Genomic DNA, 12,199 nt, shown 5'->3' with positions numbered 1-12,199 from the left:
TAGCAACGCTGTCAACAATATTTGACTATCAAACAGATGGTGTCTAATGTGATGTGTGAAAGCCTTGTCGTGAAACATTTAAACAGATTTGTTGTTTCTCCATGTTGAGCCACTGAGGTAGGAGAGCTCATTTTAATACGGATTGGGAAACAACTACGGGCAGTGAAAATCGATCTTTTTTTGATTTCATATAAATGCAACATATCACTGCAGGTAATTTCGTTTAATTGTATATATCCATGGTTCACATTAGATCGTTTCTTAAGGATGGAGGTGTAGCATAGGAATGTGTTGTCTAAATAATTAGTATACAGTAAACTACAGTTATAACGAACTCAAAGGGACCACTAATGTTATATATTTAAATGAGGTAAATGTTCATTCGGTGTACATGTAATATATAAAACAATGATAAAGTCCACGTTAGTCCAACATCTTCTTTATATCAGTTTCAACTGAGAAGATGTTGGACTGACGTGGACTTTAATATTTTATATAAATATTAATCTAATATTAATGGGTAATTGAATAATATTGATTTTGTATTGAGTTTATTCTTTTCCTAAGCAGATTCATTATTTAATATATCAATGTAGCGAGTAAGGAAGGGCACAGTTGTTTATATACTGAAGTGTATGTTTGAAAAGGAAATCTCTACTTGTATCGCCCTCTACAAATAAATAGTGAATACTGATCTTTATGGCATTCTTGCAGGATTGGGAATGTCATTATTGTCCTGATGTGTAAAACTGACAGACCCACAGCGTTTTATTTCACAGTATCAGCCGACCATTAACAATGCTATTAGTTCATTTGTATTTCGTTATTTCCATCCAGGATATCATGCGCAAACCACACCATTATTCGCGGTCAGAGGACTCGGTGTGCACTCGATTTCATTCTCATCAACTTCTTGAGTATACAACCCAAGCTGCCCCCGTGGCTAGAAATTTAACAGTCACATCATCCACCCAAATACCCTTCGCAACCAACGTTGCTAATCTTCACTCGTGACCTGCGCTCTCTGCATAGGACCACGTGCCACCACCTCGCTAACAGATGTTAATATAATACAGTGAGCATCTGGAGTGTCTGTATTTACGTACTTCATAAATATGTAAATCATGTTGTCAAAAATCGGTCTCGGTAAGGAGCAGTATTGGTGAAAACGCCCCTTCAATAACACATGACTAGGTATTGACCTCGATCCTGTTGGACAGCACCATCTTACCATACCTTTATGGTGACTATGAAGTGGCCTTTTGGGGTGTGATCCTGATCACGGCGGTATTTCACGTGCAGCTTTTTAAACATCAGATCCATATTGTATACCACATGACTCACGTCCCAGGTGTCACCAAATGACACGGCGTGAACAGTATGTTGTGGACTGGATAAATATCGAAAATCTTTAACTTTTCTGTAGTAATTCACCAGTCAGTTCACATGTAAATTGTCTGGCGGATCAAATTATACGTAAAGGTTAAAAAATGCATATCAAATCTGACACAGGCACGCCAAATCCTAAAAATCCATTTCACTGAGGGTCAATGTGACATCTTGGTGTCAATTAGAGTGTGTGAGTGAGTATGGTTTCACGCCGCTTTTAGCAATATTCCATCAAAATCATGTTGGGGGACACCAGAAATAGGCTTCACACATCGTACCCATGTCGGGAATCGAAACCGGGTCTCTGGCGTGACGAGCGAACGCTTTAACCACTAGGCTACCCGACCGCCAGTTAATTAGACACGCACCTCATTAGAGATAGACCTTATATCATCACTGCTTCATAGTGATTCATAAACCTCATGCGAAACGTACAATCGACTCTGCTTTTAGCAGACATTTCTTACGAATATGGGGGCGGTCGGGTAGCCTAGTGGTTTAAGCGTTCGCTCGTCACGCTGAAGACCCGGGTTCGATTCCCAACATGGGTACAATGTGTGAAGCCCATTTCTGGCGTCCCCCGCTGTGATATTGCTGGAATATTGCTAAAATCGGCGTAAAACCATACTCACTCACTCACTCTTATGAATAATGACAGGAGCTCTTTGACAGGCATTTAGTTTTAAGAACATGTCAACATGATACTTTTCTATAGACCAATAAAAGAAGTTGTTATTCATAAAAAAAGTGTCATGTAGTCAATATGAAAAGGGCTTTTTCGCTTTTTATTTAATATATAGAAATACGTCGGATCCACTTACTGCAAATAGGTTATGTGATTTGTAGATTGGGAGTCGTTTGTTCGACTAATGTCACTCAAAGTGTAGACACATTTTAATATTGATTAGGCAGAACATTATTGTATCGGGCAAATGTCAGATTGAGTATCAGCAGGAAACGAACCGGAACGATTGCCCATTGTTTATGATTATTAACGTGTTAGCTACACGATGAATGTCCCACTTCCAGCACCTCACCGGGATTTCTCGTGTCTCTACGTTCAGTTACCTGAATCATAAATATTTAACAAGGAAACACATACTCGGTATCACGGCACGATCAAAATTGGTAACATGAGAATTCTCAGGTGGACATAAGAGCCTAATGAAATTCCTCGATTGCGGAAATGCGCGTGGACATCCCTTAATTGTAATCACAATAAGTATTGAATACCTGCTCCATTTCAATATCGTGTGTTGGCGTTGCGTTGTATTATGTGGGCGTGGTATGACTGTAGGATGTCGATATCGTGTTCATCAATCACGAGAAAGCCATAACGGCCCATTAATGTGTCAGATTGCTTTTCAATCATGTCTAATCTCTCGTATGGTCAAATGGTGACACTAGATATGAGTTATGCTTTAACGTCAAGTCGCCAGTATTGCAATCATATGGTAACGAGTACCAGATATAAGAGTAACGATGGCGACGTTGACATCGCTTTGTTTGTGTGTGCGTGCGTGTGCGTGTGCGTGTGCGTGGGTGTGTCTGTTTTGGTGCGTGTGTCTGTGTGTATAACCATGTGTAACATGAAGGAAACTTCTATTTCAAACGGGCGGTCGGGTAGCCTGGTGGTTAAAGCGTTCGCTCGTCACGCTGAAGACCCGGGTTCGATTCCCGACATGGGTACAATGTGTGAAGCCCATTTTTCTGTGTCCCCCGCTATGATCTTGCTGGAATATTGCTAAAAGCGGCGTAAAACCATACTCACTCACTCACTCTATTTCAAACATAAAGTTGTATTTGGAAACATTACTAACTCAATGCTCAGAAGAGTTTGAAGACATTTTTCTTTCTTACATGCGGTCATTTCTTCATGCAGCACAAAAAATTTCAAAACCAATCCTATTTTGATGACTGATCCTAAATTACTACCCTTTGAAGATTTATCTTGTCAAACTAAAACGTCATCTGTCAGGCATTATTTATATATATTGGAGAGACATTGCGAGTCAGCCATCATAGATGGGGCATCAGCTGAATTTTTTGCAATTGCGTGTGTAACATGTTGCACTATAACATGTTGATGACCACATTTACACAAGCTTGTGGTGTATATGATACCCGCCATACCTTTTGCATGACATTGTATAGCACGAAACATATGTTACACGCTTTAATAACGGCTAGAGTTCAAATGTGTAGGAAACCGATACTGGTATTGTTGTTGGAAGTTTTCTGGTAATTTTTGTCATTTTTTGTTTATTTTTTATAATTTAATATAATATTTCCATAATCACATTTAACTGTGACAAACGTAATAGTTTCATTAGGAATCGTGTGTTAACAAACAATCAGGAATTATGTCGCAGTGACTTAAACCTACGCACATGGGCATTGAGTTGTTTTAGCATATTATTGCGTTGATTCGGTGACTATGTACTAGTATATAACATAAGCTTTCTTAACATTAGCACAAGAAAACGACGATCACCCGGATTGATTTTTGACATCATGATCATTCTTGTATCCACCTAAATTATTACAAAACCTCATTATTTACTTTGTTCCAGTTGCAATATTTAGATAGTGTTACATATGCGGTATTTATATCATCAAATCCAACGAAAAGGAGGGAACTCCATGTTTTAAACTGAAAACTAGTATCACTGTATATCCTATTCGACAGTGTCTTAATGATAAATGAATGCTTGTTTGTTCAGGGCAGTCAGTAAAGAACAGCATATGGGTTAATGTAATCAATACAATAGAACATGTGATTACTTACTTTTTCCCTATTGTGTTGTGAAGCTGTCCATACTTTACAAAACTCACTTATAGTGAAGTTCGTTTCTCATCGAATTGAACTGTATATTAACATATATCAATAAAACACACCTTGTGCGGTAATAATATTTAATAATAGAACAAATGGATCCATATATCAGACATCTAATAGTCTTTACTTGTATTGAAATATAATCAGGTGACTCGGGTTTTACACGGTTAGCAATTACAGTAAACTACGGTTATAACGAACTCTAAGGGACCACTAATTTTAGTTCGTTATAACCGTAGTTCGTTATAGGTTTATGTATACAGCATATATACAGCAAATGGACTAAAAATAAGTTCGTTATATCCGTCGGTTCGTTACAAGCGTGTTCGCTATAAACGTATTTTACTGTATTTGTGTTTATCGTAATGACCACTAAGATGGGAAGCAATATCTACATATTTCAGTGAATCATGTTAGATCTGTGCAGACATGTATCTGGCGTACAAGGTCTCTAAGTATCTGGATTACCAACTGTTGGCTACCACAGCCAAATCACAGCTCATATTTAATCTACCCAACTGTCCTCAATACGTCACTTTCATATTTGATGTGGGCCCTGACTCGGGACAAGTTTGGCAGTCGTAGCAAAATTGAATCAGTTAATTCAATACCCACGTTGTTTGTGTGCAAGCTAATGTGTTTCGTTGTATATCGATCTCAAAATTAATGGGTACACAAATAACATAATGTAACCATGTGTTACTATGATACAATGTCACAGATGGAAATAATTATATGGTCTGTATAAGTTGTTATTTATAAAAAAACACCTCTTCTGGAAATCAATAGAGAGCTATAGTTATTAACGACTATGGCCATTGATACCGAACGACCTCTTCAGAAGGAACCTGTGTTTGCTTCTTGTTGCAGAAATAGACACTCTAATTACGTGAATTTAAATGATGTTTAATGATGCACAAAAGGATATAAAACATTTGGCTATTCAATACTACAAGTTTTGAATAATACAATATTGCACACATACATTTCCCGACTTGTCAACAAAATCATTACGAATGGTTTTCATATCCGGATATATATCAAGACCTGACGTGTTTGTGTGTAGGCTGATATGTTTCCTTTATGGCGATCTTAATTAATGGGTACACTAATTACACACTGTAACACTGTGTAACAATGGTACAATGTTTAAATTTCACCGATGGAAATAATTATATGGCCTGTTCCAAGCGTTGAAATGGGTCACATGCCGTGATGTATAATTTCTCTTAAAGGTGCATCAAATTCACCATGGTATAATCTAACGTCGCAGAAAATACAATCATACATTGACAGTAAACCCGTAGAAAATATAAAGAAATACTTACTCCATCCAAAGACAACCATAACGATCACAAACCAATTCTTCTTTCTACATGGATTCATGGTGACAGCTTTGTCTGTCGTTCTCACCGTCACTGCTACACCTCGGATCATGTAGCGCCACACAACGATAAACTATTTACCGAACCTTCACAAAAATGCTGTTGAACAGGATATGGAAAAAAATGCGGTCGTAATGTAGACGCAAATACATTGATGCCTCATGTGTAATACTAGATGTTGTCTAGTCTGCATCCGAGGAAGTATCGATTTTTTATAGACAGGTTAGACTGTCGAAATTTGTACATTGACCAATTCGTCCCCAGACTGTGATAAATGACAAATGAATAGTTATCACTAATCTCTCGTTCCTTGTATATTTTGTGTCAGTTTGTTTACTCACATATGTTGCGCTATACTTATGCTTCACTTAAATGGTTTGGCTATGCTGCCTTTGAATACATTGTGTGTTTACGTGGGCGTAGAAAGAGTGATTCAACATTGACTGATCACTGTGAGGAACTTGTTCGTTTTGGAAAAGTGACTACAGTTTATCCTCATCGGCGAATTCAAATTTGTCAACGTGGTTAGCAAAGAAGACATGTTACCAACACTCTCAAATAACTTGAAATAACTCTTCAATGTTTAAAATGAATGATTGTACTCGTGGTTAATATCATGCTAATGTTTGTGCCAAACATTTGGACGTTATGCTTTCATGACTAGGTTTAATGATATTGCCCATTTCTTTTATTTGATGTCGAGTTCAATGGGGTCATTGTTGACTGTTCTCTTACAATCTGATTGTTATAAACTGAACAACTCAATTACTTTGTGTCATTTAGTACATTTTTATTGATGACAGCATTAGACTTGGTAAGTTGTTTTCATAACTAAATGCAGGCCGAGATAAAAAACAACATGTGATGTTATGAAGTTGTGCATTTTTCCTGTTACATGTATGTGTAAGTATTTGTATACATTCCTATAATGCTCTACCAACATCCTCCCTTATTCACGTACTATTCTTCTTCTGTAAGAAGTGAGCTTTTCACGAAAAAACATCAGAGAAACATTTAGTTTGTTTGTTTGTTTGTTTTGCTTGCCTGTTGTTTAACGCCGGACTCAGCAATATTCCAGCTATATTACGGCGGTCCGTTAATAATCGAGCGTGGACCAGACAGTCCAGTGATTGACACCATGAGCATCGATCCATTCAATTGGGATACGCTGACATGCATCAACAAAGACAGCGAGCCTGACCACCCGATCCCGTCAGTCGCCTCTTACCACAAGCATAGTCGCCTTTTTCGGGTACCTAGGGTTGCTGAAGACCTATTCTACCCCGGATATCTACGGGTCAGAATCGTTTTGTAGGATGTAGAAATTTCAAAAAAATATTCCGAATGGAGGTAGAGGTGCAGAGAAAATCTGAATGTCATACATCAACGTAGATATCTTATGTTTGAAACGTCATTGCACATACATGTCGACGTTACATGTTCACACACACACACACACACACACACACACACACACACACACACACACACACACACACACACACACACACACACACACACACACACACACTCTCTATCTCTCACACACACACTAACACAAACTCTCTCTCTCTCTCTCACACACACAGCATATGTCAAGATTAAACATGTATTCATATAAACATATAACATATATGTGTAGGTGTGTGCATCATATACACATGCATGTAACACACACAGTACCATATGTACATGACTGTGTATATTACATATACAAGACAGACACAGATACCTCTAACATACACATAAAAGATACATGGTGTCATACAGTAACCTAAGGCGGCGCAATATTCGCTCTACAGAGTTGTACCACATGGGCAAGCCAGAATCCCATGATTGTGGGTTCGAATCTCGGTTCGCCCCGATTGCTTGTTTAGATTTTTCAGCACCATACCCTTGCTCTTTGGTTTCACTGAAGTGGTAAACGTCTGAGACCTGCACCACTTCGGCTTTCCTCCCACATCGAGCTGATACGCCGTGGTGTGATCAGAATACAGAGTGTTAAAATGGCGTTGATCCAACCTCACTCCCTTCGAAAGATACATCGCCATTTGGTAACTGAATTGAAGAAGGAGTTTTATCTAATATATGATATGACCATGTCCTTGCACCTATATTGTGAAACGTACAGTTTCTTCTTAGTCTTCTTCAAGTATCGTTGGTATTTTATGCAATTGAATAACAATCCATGTCATATAATGAATAAATTAATAATAATAAAAAATTATTTTTTTTAAGTTGATATTGCCAAATATTCAAAGAATATATAATTATTCGGAACATATGGAAATAAAAAAAGAACTTTTTTTTTTAACTCTTTTCCGAGTCGAATATCGAATAATGCACCGAAAATGAATATTTATAAAACAAACATCAAAACACAGCAAAATAATTATCGGATACAAATTACAAAATATAACAAATATTCTATCACATTCAGAAAAAAACATGTAGGGATACTAAACTCACTAATATAAGACCATTAAAAATACATAAAACCGTTCTATTGAATCCTTACTTTTCCACAGGGGATTGACTGTTCGACTACGCCAAAGAATAGGTACAGCATATATAACAGGAATACATGTAAACATATACACAAAGCAACGAACCATTGTGAGCGACCAATGTTCCCGTTGATGAATACCATCACAATCATATTATCTAAATCCTTTCAGATTCCCTAATGCTGTCTATTTTCAGCGATACAAACTTGTAAAGCAACAGATTATTAATTATCTAGTAACCTAGAAGTTGTAAGTGTTATTTACAACAAACACCTCTTCTGGAAATCAATAGAGAGCTATAGTTATTAACGACTATGGCCATTGATACCGAACGACCTCTTCAGAAGGAACCTGTGTTTGCTTCTCGTTGCAGAAATAGACACTCTAATTACGTGAAATTAAATCATGTTTAATGATGCACAAAAGGATATAAAATATTTGGCTATTCAATACTACAAGTAGTAATATTACAATACTGCACACATACATTTCCCGACTTGTCAACAAACTCATTACGAAAGGTTTTCATATCCGAATATATGACACCTGAGAGTTTCAGATATATGCTTGTCAGCATTTTACCGTGTCACAATCATTTAAGAAACTGTACTGTACAAGTTGGTATACCAGAGTAATATGATTCCTCTTGATAATGATTTATCATGCAATGAACAGAAACTAGCAAATAGTCATGTTCAGAGGAGAGAGCAGATTCCAGCTTTTCCGAGCAGATGGAAGACGAGGAGAACGAACATTGCGTTCAAGATGTCGAACCGTTTGGAGGTGGCAAAATCACCCAATGCCGTCAATTAGCCATCATTGACCCTGTCAATGCGGCATCATTAGCCCCGTCAATGCGGCATCTTTAGCAAAAGTTAAGACAGATCTGGTGATGTTGGAAGAAAACATCACTGGACAGCGATACATTTACCAAACTCTCCACCCTGTTTCAGCAACTTGGCCGGCACAATCACCTGATTTATCACATATGGCCAAGGCTTCCTGATCATCTCTCGGTCCAAGCCACTAAAGACACTGTCAAAGGAGCGTCCACTGCCTAACATCTTCAACTTGTACACAATACTCACAGTGTTGTCTCAGTTTGCTGTACATTTTAGTAGTTTAGTCTATTTAGCTGGGGAGGCGCATCGACACGATGCAGCAAGAAAAGAAGATTGGTAAATGTATCGTTGTCCAGTGATGTTCACATATGGAACACTTGTGGGATCGCCTTTGCACGGGATCAGTCAAGGATCAGTTAGCACAGTCAGGCACTCTGAAAAGAATGGCTTTGAATCCCATTTCCCTTCCACTGATTTACCCACCTGAACTAAAAATAAAGGAAACCAATGAGACCGCCTTATCTGTTTCATATCTAGATCTATGCATAAAGATTCAGATTGACAAAACACTCTCCACAAGACTGTATGGCAAGAGGGCATGCTCTTTCTACCAAGATTTCAAGAAGCGTCATGCGACTCTTGTTCAGAAGTCGTTTGATCAAGGTTACAACATTCAAGGCCTAAGTGAAGCTTTCAAAACGTATTATCGTAGACATTTCCAAATTTGACGCATCAGTGACAAAAATGATGTCCGATGCAATTTCCTATTTTGACTTGTACCATATGATCCCGTGTTTTTCAGATGGGCAATTGACTTGCCTTTGCATGTGTTTGTGACGGGTGCCACTGGTAGCGCAGGATACGCTCACCTTTTCGCGAACACCTGGTATCCTTACTATTTGATAGTGATTTATAAACACATGCTCATGATATAGTCGGAATCGTACAATCGACTATGCTTTATGCAGAGATTTCTTTGGGCTATGGAAAGGGTTTGTCGCTTTATGCAATTAATTATTGTGATAATAGGTCTCACATCTTCTGCACATTGCCGAGTTTGGACGTACATTGATGCCCATAGTGGGTATACACAATACTGACTGACAATTGTGACATTTTAATGGATTAAAGAAGTTTCATATGCTGATTTCAGTTTTGATTGTTGATCGAATAGTGAACAACTGACCCCCTCCTCCAAAGTTCGGACACATTACCTTCAATTTTGTTCTCATTTACGGCATAACTTGTAATGATGTTGATGCTTCATGTCTTTTGACAAAACAAGTATCATCCTTGATATTGGTACTGTTTTTAGGAATGTTGGTTGTTAACGTGCCCAAACGCTTTACAATCGACCAGGGTCCCGAATGCTTTCTGTGAAAATCAAAATTCCTTGTGCCTTTTCTGGTAAACGGCACCCCGATACTAGCGCGATGTCAAGACTTGCGAAGAATCAGAGAAAGCAGGCTTTATGACGACTGCGTGCTGACAGGAAGCTCGGACGGTTGATCTTAATGTTCACGTGAGAACCATCTACAGATTACTGCAACGATACTAGGTCACCAAAAGCATGCCGTCGTCATAAAGACTGGTTTCCCTTATTCTTCGTAACTCTAGGCACAATTTACCATTTCATGGAATAGAAAATACAATAAATGTATAAATTAAGGGAACGTGAATGGGCATTTCACGTCAGAGTCAAGAACTGTTGCTATCATATCACAGCAGGACAAGTGGAGTCATCAACCCTGTCCAAGGATACACAGTGACTTGCAAGATAGGGCCTCTTGAAATGGAAGATTACTAACAAATAAGTGTTACAGGCATACTGTCTTTCATGTTCATGTCAACGATTATGGCTTTGCTAATAAACTACTCTGTATGAAGAGGTCATATTGCAGTCTTACTTTATTGTATATACTCTTACTATAGATCTTAATTGTACAGGAGGCGGTCGGGTAGCCTAGTGGTTAAAGCGTTTGCTAGTCACGCCGAAGACTCGGGTTCGATTCCTGACATGGGTACAATGTGTGAGGCCAATTTCTGCTGTCCTCCGTGAGAGCCATGATATTGCTGGAATATTGCTAAAAGCGGCGTTAAACCATACTCACTCACTCACTTAATTGTACAGGCGTCCTCCGAAAACGAACTGTACGACATGTTGCGTTATTAGAACTGGTCAGGATATTGTGAACGGACGAAGTGAACGTTATTGTATTCCATTACTCGCAAATAATAAAACGTTTGGCCAAATAATAATATAAAAATAGTTTTTGGTCAAGTAAAATGGCGTTTTAGAAACAAAATATCCAAACATTTGATAATAACCTGCGACAGTATTGTATGGCAAGTTGTTTGAACTGTCTTTCACAAAGGCACTTTCTGCTCATAACTACGCAATTATTTACCACGCCGCGCCTGTGTCGTCCTGTGCAATTAATTTTGTTTTATGTTTTCAATTTAGAAATCTATATTAGGTTTGACGTTAAGTCATTTGAAATAGAACCCAACATGATTGTGATCGATCGTGGAAGGCTATCATGTTAGTGTATTTGTATCCCTTGTTTGTTCAGGTTACAGGCTCTTCCTAACGTTTCACGTTTACAAAAGACAAGGGAAATCCTTGTGTAAGTCACTATGGCATTTAGGAGTTGTGCTGAACAAGGACAATTTCCTATGGTTCAATAACTTCCGGATTGCATACTACAACTGAGGTGACGTGACTGTATAGTTTCAAAAGACCACTGTACAATAACAAGTGCCCATGTGTTATTTGCATGCACATAAACAACATCGCATTGTTGATTTAAATTGACACACTGTCAGCATTTTCAGCCAATGATGTCAAGCTGTAACCGCAACACTCCACCCCGTCGGGGTATGTGGACAGCCATGTCACCAAGCCTGACCATCGATCCGTTATGTCGGTCGTACGACCAGCATAGGTGGCATATTCTTACCCGCATTCCTATATCAGAGAAGCATGACTGTGCTATCAAGAACCTTAACATAACCTCGTTCGATGCCTGAGAACCATGGAACCACGAGTGACAGAAAGAAATTTGATATTCCCGCACCATATATGTCACAAAAACCTTGGGCAACCATCAGTTTTAGTATTCCATGCATTGTACGGGGACTGGTCAAAACGTTCTAAGCCTTACTAACTTTCAACTATGGCCCACAACAAAAGTGAATTAGTCAATGTAGTACATTGTTTGAGTAGTTCATTGCAAG

This window comes from Haliotis cracherodii, unplaced genomic scaffold (assembly GCF_022045235.1).
Source record: "Haliotis cracherodii isolate W230 unplaced genomic scaffold, xgHalCrac1.p SCAF_1, whole genome shotgun sequence".
Lineage (NCBI taxonomy): Eukaryota > Metazoa > Mollusca > Gastropoda > Lepetellida > Haliotidae > Haliotis > Haliotis cracherodii.
This window is presented reverse-complemented; position numbering follows the sequence as displayed.